Here is a 12,990-nt window from a genome sequence, read left to right as displayed (position 1 = left end):
ACCAGTGGTTTTGCCTATGGAATTTTGAGGTGTCCCGTAGTCCCATGGAAATTAGTAGACCTGGAGATAGGTCCACAATATTATTCCTGTGGTCCTTGTGCACACTGGTACAGGTTTCCACATATGGCTATTGAACACCTGAAAGAACAAATTACTCCAGTATTGATGAAGTCCTGCTTGAAAATTGAGCTGTAGGGGCTACAGAAATGGTTCAGTGGTTTAGAGTACTTATTGTTCTGGCACACGACATGAGTCCAATTTCTGGCGATCAGTTGTGGGCTCACACTCATCAATAACGTCAGTTCCAGGGGATCTAGAGTCCTCTGCTGACTTCCACAGGCACCAAGTCTCCACTGAGCATGTACACATGCAGGCAAAGCATCCATCCAAAACACATAAAATAAACACATCTAAACGTCTTAATTAAAATAGTATTTGGAGGGCTGAGAGATGGCTCAGAGGTTAAGAGCACCCACTGTTCTTCCGGAGATCCTGAGTTCAATTCCCAGCAATCACATGGTGGCTCACAACCATCTGTAATGAGATCTGGTGCCTTCTTCTGGTCCTCAGAGATACATGCAGGCAGATGCTGTATACATAATTAATAATAAATCTTTGAAAAGAAAAAAAATAAAAAAATAGTATTTGGATGTTTCCTAACAATTGGCAGAAATTTGACCGTGAATGATTACAAAATAAAGATGAGGCCAGGTGGGTGGTCGCACATGCCTTTAATCCCAGCACTTGGGAGGTAGAGGCAGGTGGATCTCTGTGAGTTTGAGGCCAGCCTGATCTACAAAGTGAGTTCCAGGACAGTCAGGGCTACACAGAGAAACTCCATTTCAAAAAAAAAAAAAAAAGACAAAGTAAACAAGCAAATAAAAGAAAACTTGATATGTTTTAATATGTTAATATGTTAAATAGAAATCCGGCATAGTGGAAAATATGAGCAAATTATTTTGATGAAACATAACGTATGTTTTTAACCATATTAATTACCTAAATAACTCTGAAATCACAGGGCTAAGTTATATCCTCAGTCTTTCCATTTCAAGAATGGCAGAGTCTAAAGGATCATTTCCGAGAGGAGGGCCTGTTCGTGGTAATGAAATTGTACGCTGGAGCAGAAGCTAGTGTGTTCTGAGAGCAATGAGGGCATTTTAGATTTCTTACAGACTCAGAGCTGAGACAATGATTAACCAAAAACCATCCAACTAATGCTTTAACTTTTCAAGAAAGTGTCTTTAGTTACACTGTGAACAAAAAGAAATTTAGGACAGTCTGAAATTTTAATTAATATTACCACTTACTTATAAGCTGAATTGGGCTGGAGAGATGGCTCAGCGGTTAAGAGCATTGCCTGCTCATCGAAAGGTCCTGAGTTCAATTCCCAGCAACCACATGGTGACTCACAACCATCTGTAATGAGGTCTGGTGTCCTCTTCTGGCCTTCAGGCATACACGCAGAAAGAATATTGTATATATAATAAATAAATATTTAAAAAAAAACTTATAAGCTGAATTGTATCATGGAAGAAATATAAAAAGAGGTACATATTACATATATACATGGGTATTATAAAGATAATTTTAAATCAATAAATACTGTATAATATTTTAGTTTTGGGTTAGTCTGTTGATTGTACCATATTTTACTGTCATCAGCAATCTCAAATGTAAAGCTTATCCTTTTTTAAAAAATTATCTTTTAATTTTTGCCTGCATGTATGTTTGAGGGTGTCAGATCTTGGAGTCAAGGACAGTTGTTACCTGCCATGTGTGTAGCGCCTGCACACGAGCTGGAAACTAAGCTGGAGACTTAAACACACACACACACACACACACACACACATAGACAGACAGAGACACAGGGACACAGGCCATCCTTGATACAAGAATGCCAAGTTTATTGTGCTCCAGGGAAGCTTATATAGGGATCCTTAACCGATAGCCATGCCCCAGCTCTTGGGGTATTTCAGCTGCAGGCCTCACCAGAACCCAGTCCCCTGCCATCAGGGTCTATTGCTCAGAGCAGCTGCAGGCACAGGTAAACAAGTTGTTTTGCTCAGTTCACTCCAGCAGGCAAAGGGTCTGAGGCAGGCAAAGAAAGTCAAGGCGCCAGGAGTCTGCAGCCCCCAATACATGTGTGTGCTGGGGATTTAACCTGGGTCCTCTGGAAGAGCAGTCAGTGTTCTTAACCATGGAGCCCAAAGCCTGTCCTTTTGAAGATATGATTATAATCTAAGTAGAAAATCTTGGATATTAAAGACTTAGAGACTAGACTGATTATTGATAATACTATAAGCATGTGGAACAGAAACTACTAGCTTGGTATTTAAATTACCTTTTTAAAAATTGACTTAAATTGGACAGAACCATAACTTAAAAAAAAAAGCCCATCATGCAGACCACCAGGAGGAGAACCATGAGCAGCAGGTCTGTGGGTCAGGCCAGGCTGCTGGAAGGGGAAGGCTGCCCCGAGAATTGTGAGCAGCAGCAAGGTTGGCCAGACTGCCGGGAGGAGAAGCATGAGCAGCAGCATGTTGGACTGGGACCAGGCCAGGCAGCCATGAAGAGAAGTGTGAGCAGCAATGTGGGGGTAGGGGGCTGGGCCAGACTTCCGGAAGGAGAAGCATGAGCTGCAATGACAGCAGTAGCCTCCAGAAATTATCTGAGCACCAGGGCCTCAGCCTTACCAACACCAGGAGGAGCAACCATCTGACCATTGGGCTCAAAGGCACCCGGAGGAACCATTACCAGAAGCTTTCCTCTACCTACACCTGAAGAAGCCATCAAAGGAGCCAAAGCCCCTAACTTCACCAGTTGGAGGAAAAGGGACACACACACCCCAAAAAAACAGGCTTGACCTGTTCTGATTGGCAGAAAAGATGGGTAGACAACAGAGTAAGAATATACTCAACAACATAAGGAGCAAAACAACACCACCAGAAACTAGTGGTTTGACAACAACAAAACCTAAACATCCCAATGAAGATGAAGCAGAAGAAGAGCAACCTTAAAAACAACTTTATGAAGATGACTGAGGTCTTTAAAGAGAAAATGAAAAATTCCTTTAAAGAAACAGAGAAAAAGACAACTAAAAAAATTGGAAGAAATCAACAAATATCTTAAAGAAAACCAAGAAAAAGCAATCAAACAGGTGAAAGAAACAGTTCAAGACTAGAAAACTGAAATAGAAGCAATAAAAGAAAGACACATCCAAGGAAAATATGGAAATGGAAAATCTGGGTAAATGATTAGGAACTACAGATGAAAGCATAACCAACACAATACAAGAGATGGAAGAGAGATTCTCAGGCCTTGAAGATATGATATAGGAAATAGATTCATAGGTCAAAGAAATTGCTAAATACAACAAATTCTTAACATATCTAGGAAGCTGGGACATCATGGAAATATTGATCCAAAGAATAACAGGAATTGAAGAAGGAGAAGTCCAGCTCAAAGACACAGAAAATATACTCGACAAAATCATAGAAGACTTTTCCAACCTAAAGAAGGACACACCTATGAAAATACAGGAAGCTTACAGAAAACCAAATAGACTGGACTGAAATCAAAGTCCCCTTGCCACATAATAATCAAAACACTAATCATACAGAATAAAGAATAACGAATATTAAGAGTTGCAAAGGAAAAAGGCCAAGTAACATATGAAGGCAAACCTATCAGAAATGCACCCAACGTCTCAATGGGAACAGAGAAAGCCAGAAGGTCCTGGTTAGGCATTATACAGACATTAAGAGACCACAGATGCCAGCCCAGACTACTATATCCAGTAAAAACTTTCAACCAGTCCGGTGAGCGATGGATGGAGACAGAGACAGAGACCCTCATCAGAGGAACGGACTGAGCTCCCAAGATCCAGTTGAAGGCAGAAGGAGGGAGAAGATGAGCAAAGAAGTCAGGACCACGAGGGTTTGGTTCACCTGTTCTTATGGGAGCTCACCAAATCCAGATGGACCGGGTCTGAAGGAGCGTGTGATCAAACCATACTCTCTGATTGTGGCTGACAATAGGGGCTGACGGAGAAGCCATTGATAAAAGCACTGGGACTTGTTTTTACAGCATGTTCTGGCTTTTTGGGACCCTAGTCTATATGAATGCACAGCTCCCTAGGCCTGGATGTAGGGGGGAGGGCCTTGGACTTCCCACAGGGCAGGGTTCCCTGCCCTCTCTCAAGCAGGGTGAGAGAGGGAGGAGGGGATGTGGGGGAGCAGGAGGGGATTGGGAGGAGGGAAGGAAGTGTAAGTAATTGAATGGAAAAAACCTTTCAATCAACAAAGATGGAGAAAACAAGATATTCTATGACGAAACCAGATTTAATCAATACCTATTCACAAATCCAGCCCTAGTGAAAGTACTAGAAGGAAAACTCCAACCCAAAGAAGTTAGCTATATTCACAAAAACACAGGCAATAGATAATCCCACACCAGAAAATCCCAAAGAGAAACACAAACACACACACACACGCTGCCGCCACCACCACCACCACCACCACCACCACCAACAACAACAACAACAACAACAACAACAACAACAACAACAACAAAATAATAGGAACCTACAATCACTGGTCATTATTATCTTTTTATATCAAGGGGCTCAGTTCATCTATAAAAAGACATAAACTAATAGATTGGTTACAAAAACAGAATCCATCTTTCTGCTGTATACAAGAAACACATTTTAACCTCAAAGACAGATATCTCAGAATTGCCGGGGACCAGCCTCAGCAGAGAAGTGGGTCTTGAATCTGGGATGTCTGGAAGGCAAAATGAGTACATGAACACAGGATTCTGATGCAAGCTGACAGGCTATCAGCTGCAGGACAAGTACTTCTTATCCTTCTTCTTCTGCCCTGAGCTTCAAACCTCAGTCTTTTATTGTAAATTTTGCACATGGAAAATGATTCTTTTTTCTTGTCACACATTAATTGTTACCTGGGCAAAGCAGTTCACAAGAAGTAAAAGGATTCTTTGAAATCAGAACATCATCATTCATTATGACATTTTCCCAGTTCCCAAGCCCCATGCCAGCCACTATATTCTTAATTCTTAGCTGAGTTAATCATAAAACACCTTCTGAGGCTTTTATCTCAGAGGCTATCTACTTGCAGTTACAGAAGCATAGTTCAGTGGGTTTTACTCCATTGTCGTACCCTTCCTATTGTTGGTCCTCACAATTCCAATTTTGATTTATAAGGCCATAGCCAGACAGCTCTAAAAGTCCTAAGTTCCTCAAAAACTTTATTCATCATACTCATGTTCTTTTCTGTCTTGGTGTAATTATTTTGCCAAGTTTTATAATCACGTAAAAAACAATTTCTGCATTTTCCTCAAATTTCCCCAATTCTATCTTTGGTCAGGTTTTTCCCCATAACCTATTTTACAGTTTCAATGCCTGCCTGCTCTATCAGATTGGGAAGACTCATATTGTCGTACAGCGCATCCATATTTTCAGAAGCCACTGGTGTGGAAAGAGAAAAAGAACATGAAGAACAAGTACACTAATAGAATTGCTATAACCAGAATCAATGCCAAGTGGCTGGTAGGTGTTTTCTTCTTGGCCCTCAAGTAACAAGCTCGTTTAGATGCCACTGGTTTGCCTGGAGGGAATTACTTCCTGCAACTCAGGAATCGCATGTGGAGGGGGGCTGTGCTTTGCCATCTTCGGCACAGAGTAAAGGGTTGGGAAAAGATTTTCCAATCAAATGGACCTGAAAAACAAGTTGGTGTAGCTATCTTAATAGCTAGCAAAACAGACTTCAAATTAAAATTAGTTGAAAGAGATGAAGGTCATTTCATATTCATCACAGGAAAAAATCCATCAAGATAAAGTCTCAATTCTGAACATCTCTGCCAGAAATGCAAGAGCACCCTCATTGTAAAAGAAACATTATTAAAGCTAAATCACACATCAAGCCCCACACACTAATAGTGGGAGACTTCAACACACCCGCTCACCACAGGACAGGACAGACAGACAGAAACTTAACAGAGAAATAAAGAATCTAAAGGATGTTATTATTCAAATGGACTTAACAGACATCTATAGAACATCTCACCCAAACACAAAAGAATATACCTTCTTCTCAGCACCTCATGGATCCTTCTCAAAAATCAACCATACTTGGTAACAAAGCAAATCTCAACAGATAGAAAAAAAATGGAATAACCCCCTATGTCTTATTGGACCATCATGGCATAAAGTTTGAATTCAACAACAGCACTAATTGCAAAAAGCCCACAAACTCATGGAAACTGAACAGTTCTCAACTGAGTCACCACTGCCCAAGGAAGGAATGAAGAAAGACATCGAAGACTTCCTAAAATTCAATGAAAATGAATGTATAGCATATGAAAACTTATGAGACATTTTGAAAGCAGTGTTAAGAGGAAAGTTTATAATCTTAAGTGCCTACATAAAAATGTGGAGAAATTCCACATTAGTGAATTAACAGAACACCTGAAATCCTTAGAACAAAAAGAAGCAAACTCACCCAGAAGGACTAAATGACAGGAAATAATCAAACTGAGAGCTGAAGTCAAAATAGAAACAGCGAAAACAATGCAAAGAATCGATGAGACAAAGAATTGGTTCTTTGAGAAAAATCAACAAAATTGACAAACCTTTATCCAAACTAACCAAAAGACACACAGAGAGAATATCCAAATTAACAAAATCAGAAATGAGAAGGCTGACATAACAACAAGCACAGAGGAAATGCAGAGAGTCATCAAGTCCTACTTCAGAAACCAGTATTCCACAAAATTGGAAAACTTAAAGGAAATGGACAAATTTCTAGATAAGTATCACATACCAAAATTAAATCAAGACCAGCCAAGCAAATTAAGTAGACCTTTAACCACTAAGGAGTCATCAACTATATCCCCCCCCCAAAAAAACCCAGCCCAGAACCTGATGGTTTCATTGCAGAACTCTATCAGATTTTCAAATAATTAATACCAACACTCCTCAAATTGTTCCAAAAATAGAACCAAAAGGAACATTGCTAAACTCTTTTTATTAGGCTACAGTTACCCTGACACCCAAACCACACAAATTGCAACTAAGAAAGAGAATTACAGACCAATCTCCTTCATAAACATTGATGCAAAAATACTCAATAAAATACTGGCAAACCGAATATAAGAGCACATCAGAAAAATCATCCACCATGACCAAGTAGGTGTCATACCAGAGATGCAGGCATGGTTCAACATACAAAAATTTGTCAATGTAATCCACCATATAAATAAACTGAAAGAAAAAAAAAACCCACACGATCATCTCATTAGATGCTGAAAAAGTCTTTGACAAATTTCAGAACCCCTTCATGATAAAAGTTTTGGAAAGTGGAGGTACAAGAAACATACCTAAACATAATAAAGGCAATATACAACAAACCAACAGCCAACATCAAACTAAATGGAGAGAAAATCAAAGTGATCCCACTGACATCAGGAACAAGACAAGGCTGTACATTCTTTCCATATCTATTTAATACAGTACTTGAAGTTTTAGCCAGAGCAATAAGACAAAGAAAAAAGGAGATTAAGGAACACAAATTGGAAAAGAAGTCAAACTGTCACTATTTGCTGATGATATGATAGTATGCATACATGACCCCAAAATACCACCAGGAAATTCCTACAACTGATAAATATCTTTAGTAATGTAACAGGATACAAGATTAACTAAAAAAATAAATCAGTAGCCCTTCTATATACATATGATAAATGAGCTGAAAAGAATATCAGAGAAACAACACCCTTTAGAATAGCCACAAATAACATAAAATACCTTGGGATAACTCTAACCAAACAAGTGAAAGACCCATGTGACAAGAACTTTAAGTCTTTGAAGGAAGAAATTAAAGACATCAGAAAATGGAAAGATTTCCCATGCTCTTGGATAAATTGGGTTAACATAGTACAAATGGCAATCTTACCAAAAACAATCTACAGATTCAATGCAATACCTATAAAAATCCCAGCAAAATTTTTCACAGACCTTGACAGAACAATACTCAACTTCATATGGAAAAACAAAACCCAGGAAAGTCAAAATAATCCTGTGTAATAAAGGAAATTCTGGAGGTATCACAACCCCTGACTTCAAACTCTACTATAGAGCTACAGTAATGAAAACAGATTGGTATTGGCATAAAAAACATACAGGAGAACCAATGGATTTGAATTGAAGACCTAGATATCAACCCACAACCTATGAACACCTGATTTTTGACAAAGAATCTAAGATTATAAAATGGAATAAAGAAAGCATCTTCAACAAATGGTGCTGATATGACTGGATGTCAACATGTAGAAGAATACAAATAGTCCAATATCTATTGCCATGCACAAAACTCAAGTCCAAATGAATCAAAGACCTCAACAGAACACCAACCACACTGGACCTCATAGAAGAGAAAGTGGTAAGTAGCCTTGAACACATAGGCACAGGAGACAACTTACTAAATATAATTCCAGTAGCACAGACACTGAGATTGACAATTAATAAATGGGACTTTATGAAACTGAGAAGTTTTTGTAAAACAAAGGACACTATCAAAAAGACAAAATGGTAATCTACAGACTGGAAAAGGGTCTTCATCAACTGCAAATGTGATAGAGGACTGATCTCCAAAATATACAAAGAACTCAAGAAACTAGACATCAAATGCACAAATAATCCAATAAGAATACGGGGTAGCACCTAAACAGAGCACTCTCAACAGATGAATCTCAAATGCCCAAAAGACACTTAAGGAGATGCTCAACATTCTTAGCCATCAGGGAAATGCAAATCAAAACAACTCTGAGATATCATCTTACACCTGTCAGAATGAATAAGATCAAAAACACTAATGACAACTTTTGCTGAAGAGAATGTGGAGTAAAGGGAACACTGCCCCATTGCTGGTGGGAGTGCAGATTTGCACAGTCACTTTGGAAATCAGTATGGTGATTTCTTAGAAAATTAGAAATCAATCTTTGTTAAAAACCAACAATACTACTCTTAGACATATACCCAAAGGATGCTCAATCATACCACAAGGGTATTTGCTTGACTGTATTCGTAACAGCATTATTTATAATAGCCAGAACCTGGAAGCAACCTTGATGCCCCTCAACTGAAGAATGGATAAGAAAAATGTGGTACATCTACACAATTGGATACTACTCAGCAGTAAAAAATAATGACATTTTGAAATTTGGAGGCAAATTAATGGAACTAGAAAAAAACCACCCTGAGTGAGGTAACCCAGACCCAGAAAGACAAATATAATATTTACTCACTCATAAGTGGCTTTTAGACATAAAGCAAAGAATAACCAGGCTACAGTTATCTAGAGAATCTAGACAACAAAGACCCTAAGAAAGAAATACATGGATCTGACTAGGAAGGAGAAAAAGACAAGGATCTCCTGAGTAATTTGGGAGTGTGGGGAGTAGGGAAAGAATGGGAGGGAAGAGGGGAGGAAGGAGGGGGAGTGGGGAAAATGTATAACTCAATTAAAAACAATAAAGTATAAAAAACTGTCATTAAAGAGAACCTGAGTAGACTGTTAGTATTATTTTATAAGTTATAATGTGTCTTAGAAATATGAGATACTATTGTTATTTTAATACTTAATAACATGGTCAATTTTCTTACATATGGAATAAGCATACTTCGATTTTGACTGTGACTTTTGATTGGTATTGTACATCCTGTCATCCTCACTATGAAAGTAGAATTTCACAGAAAAATTGCCAAGCATTTTTCTATCATTCTATATATATTACCGCCAATATATAAAATTTTACACTTAACATTTGTATATCAGGAATATTTCTGGGGTCTTTGAGATGGCTCAGTGGTTGAGAAGTCTTGCTACTCTCCCAGAAAACTTGAATTATCCCCAAGACACACATAGTGATTCACAACCATCTTCACCTCAAGTTCCAGGGAATCCAATGCCTCTTCTATTTTCCTTGGCACTAGACCTGCACATGGTGTCCAGACATTTGTCCAGGCAAAATATTCATACACATTAAAATTTTTTTAAAAATTTGAAAAAAATTTCAGAGCAATTTTTCAAAGACTTATAATACATATTATCAGAGGCATCCCAAATGTTATAAATCAATTTTTGTCTTATTATTTTGCTAAATGTGAAACTCACCATAAGTGTAAATGAAATTAAAAATTCATAAAATAGATCATTATTAAAATTTCTGTATCAATGTTAATTGAAATACCAGAATGATAATTATATTTCATGGTAAAAATAAATATTATTTTATAGAAATAGTTAACATTTTAAGATTTCATTTAACATTTAATAGAGCTTAAAATATCCTATTAAAAGGTCTTAAGTCCCTCCCCTACATCCCTCCTTCCCTGCAACTGATAAATTGTGTGGAGGTGGATGCTTGGGTGTGTTCAAGATTTGGCCTCACCTGTAATCCACACCTATGGCCCAGGTAGGCATTTGCTGCTGGAGGTGTAATGAATGCCAGTACTGCTCTTTAAGAGTACAGAAGACCATCCTCATACGTGATTTCCTAGCAGGTGGCTTACATGAAGCTGCCAAAGCCTTAGATAAGTGCCAACTCTATCTTTGTGTGTTTACGTCTTACTTGTGATGAGCCTATGTATGTCACATTGATGGAGGAACTTTGTGATAACCACCAAATCAACCTAATTAAGGCTGATGACAACAAGAAACTAGGAAATGGGTAGACCTCTGTAAAATAGATCAAGAGGGGAAGCCATGGAAAGTGGCTGGATGCAGTTGTACAGTGGTTGAGGACTACGGCAAAGAATCTCAGCCCAAGGATATCAATGAAGAGTACTTCAAATGCAAAAAGTGAATAAATAAAAATTTTGACTCCTTTAAAAAAAGGTTTTAAGAGTTGCTGGGGTAGATACCAAGTATCTAGGAAGAGGCACTGTCAACTCAAGTGATATAACTTCACTTAAGACGTGTGTGTGTGTGCACGCACACGCGTGCGTGCAATGCATATCTTATATTCACATATATGCTTTGTATGTAATTTTATGCATGTAACATATAATGAGTCTTTGATGATGTATCAAACATCCTATAAGTATCTGTTCTTCCTCCATCTCCCGTATTGATGACCCTCATCTTATTCCCAATTTAAATTCTGCCTCCTCCAGATTTTCTACATTTTCCCTGTATTATCACTCATTCCCTGCTTTTCCCCTCTCTAGTTCTACCCCAACATCATTTTCAGGTAAATGGGATCAACTAGAAAACAATTGCAGTAACTCCTTGCTCTTCTGTAGTTCCTAGCTCCAAATCTTCAGGTGTGAAAATATAACCTGGAGTAACCACTGAAACCATATCTTGTCTTCCAAATAAAAAACATAGTGAAAGCTCTTTTGTAGGATTGGGCCAATAATTAAAATCCTCAAAATTTATCTGTACCCTTTTCACACTGTTTTTTTTCTAAATTAGTCTGCACAAAAATTAAAAAGTATTTATTTCTGTGATAAGATTCAACTACATAAAAATTTCACAAATGTCATCTTATTTAAAATGACACTCAGCCTTTTCATAGTCTGCAATGAAAATTTCATTTGCTGAACGTGGTTCTTCTTGGATGTGCCCTGAGTTGGTTGTCTAGGTTTCTCTTCTATAGCTCTGACAAACTTTTAAAAGAAAGTGCTTCATTGGGCTTGCAGCTATAGAGGGCTAGAATCTGTGACGGCAGTGCAAAGGCATAGTAGCAAGAACAGTTGAGAGCTCACATCTTAATCCACAAGGAGGCAGAAGAACACATTGGTGTGCTACTTGTAATGCTATACTTTGTTGTCAACTTGATTACATCTGGAATTAACTGAAATCCAAACAATGGAGGGCAAAACAATGCAGGATTTTGCTTGAGTTTTGAAGTAGGAAGATCCAGTTCTAATTTGGCTCTTGAGGTAGTAATACACACACCTTTAATCTGGAACATACTTTCTCCTGGAGGTTTATATAAAGCTTTTGCTCTTGGCCTACCTGCTCTCAAGTCTATTCTTTCACTGGCATTGGAGCTTACTTCTTTGGGACTTTAGTGTATACTGAGGAAATCTCGCTGAAACATCCAGTCATGTAGACTGAGCAACTACTGGATTCTTGGATTTTGTTTACTGCTAGCTATTAATGGATTAGCTGGAGCACAGCCTGAAAGTCATGCTAATACATCTCCTTTCTAGATAGAGATTCATTCTATAAGGTCTGTTACTTTAAGCGCTCCGACTTAAACACTTGCCTTCTGAAACCTCCAAACTTGCCTAGAGTGACAGATATTTCAACAAGGTCATAATTCTTAACCATTCTCACACAGCTCCACCAATTCCAAATCAAGTATTCAAACTTATGAACCTATATGGGCCATTCTCACCCAGGCCACTACAGTGGTAGGAAAACTTGCTGTTGTAGCTAATAATAATAATTATTATTATAATAAATATTAGGGCAGGTACTTGCACACATAGTATAGTTGGTTTTCATACTATATATAGTAAAACATTGTAGATAAAACAATACTTTTGCAGGTCTCACAATCTGTTTCTTTTTCTCTTTTTTTCCTTTTGTTCTCTTTCTTTCGTTCGCTTTCTTTTTTTTTTTTTTTTCGAGACAGGGTTTCTCTTGTGACTTTGAAGCCTGTCCTAGAACCAGCCTGACCTTAAACTCACAGAGATCCACCTGTGCAGGTTGGGCTGAATAGAAAACGACAGAATAGAGAAAGGTTTGTAGAAACTGAGCACAATTGCTTTTCACCAATGGCCTTCTGAAGTGATCCCAGGAGGCCACTGGGGAAAGAGCATGTGCAGAACTTCTGGCACATTAGAAAAGCCACGGGAAGATTTCCTAGGATTGAAGCAGTTGTGCAGTGGAGTGAGTCTGAGACTGTCAGTCAAGATATGTGTTCTGTACATGGCAGAACCAAAAGAGTGAAGAC

At 38.3% G+C, this 12,990-nt stretch overlaps 1 pseudogene; it reads left to right on the top strand.

Moving 5' to 3' along the window:
* Positions 1–2,401: 2,401 nt before the first annotated feature.
* LOC119807282 lies at positions 2,402–10,887 on the top strand (annotated as a pseudogene).
* The last annotated feature ends 2,103 nt before the right edge of the window (positions 10,888–12,990 follow it).

The sequence above is a fragment of the Arvicola amphibius genome, chromosome 2 (genome assembly GCF_903992535.2).
Source record: "Arvicola amphibius chromosome 2, mArvAmp1.2, whole genome shotgun sequence".
NCBI lineage: Eukaryota > Metazoa > Chordata > Mammalia > Rodentia > Cricetidae > Arvicola > Arvicola amphibius.
The sequence above is the reverse complement of the archived record's forward strand: the minus strand, read 5'-3'. Positions and strand labels throughout refer to the sequence as shown.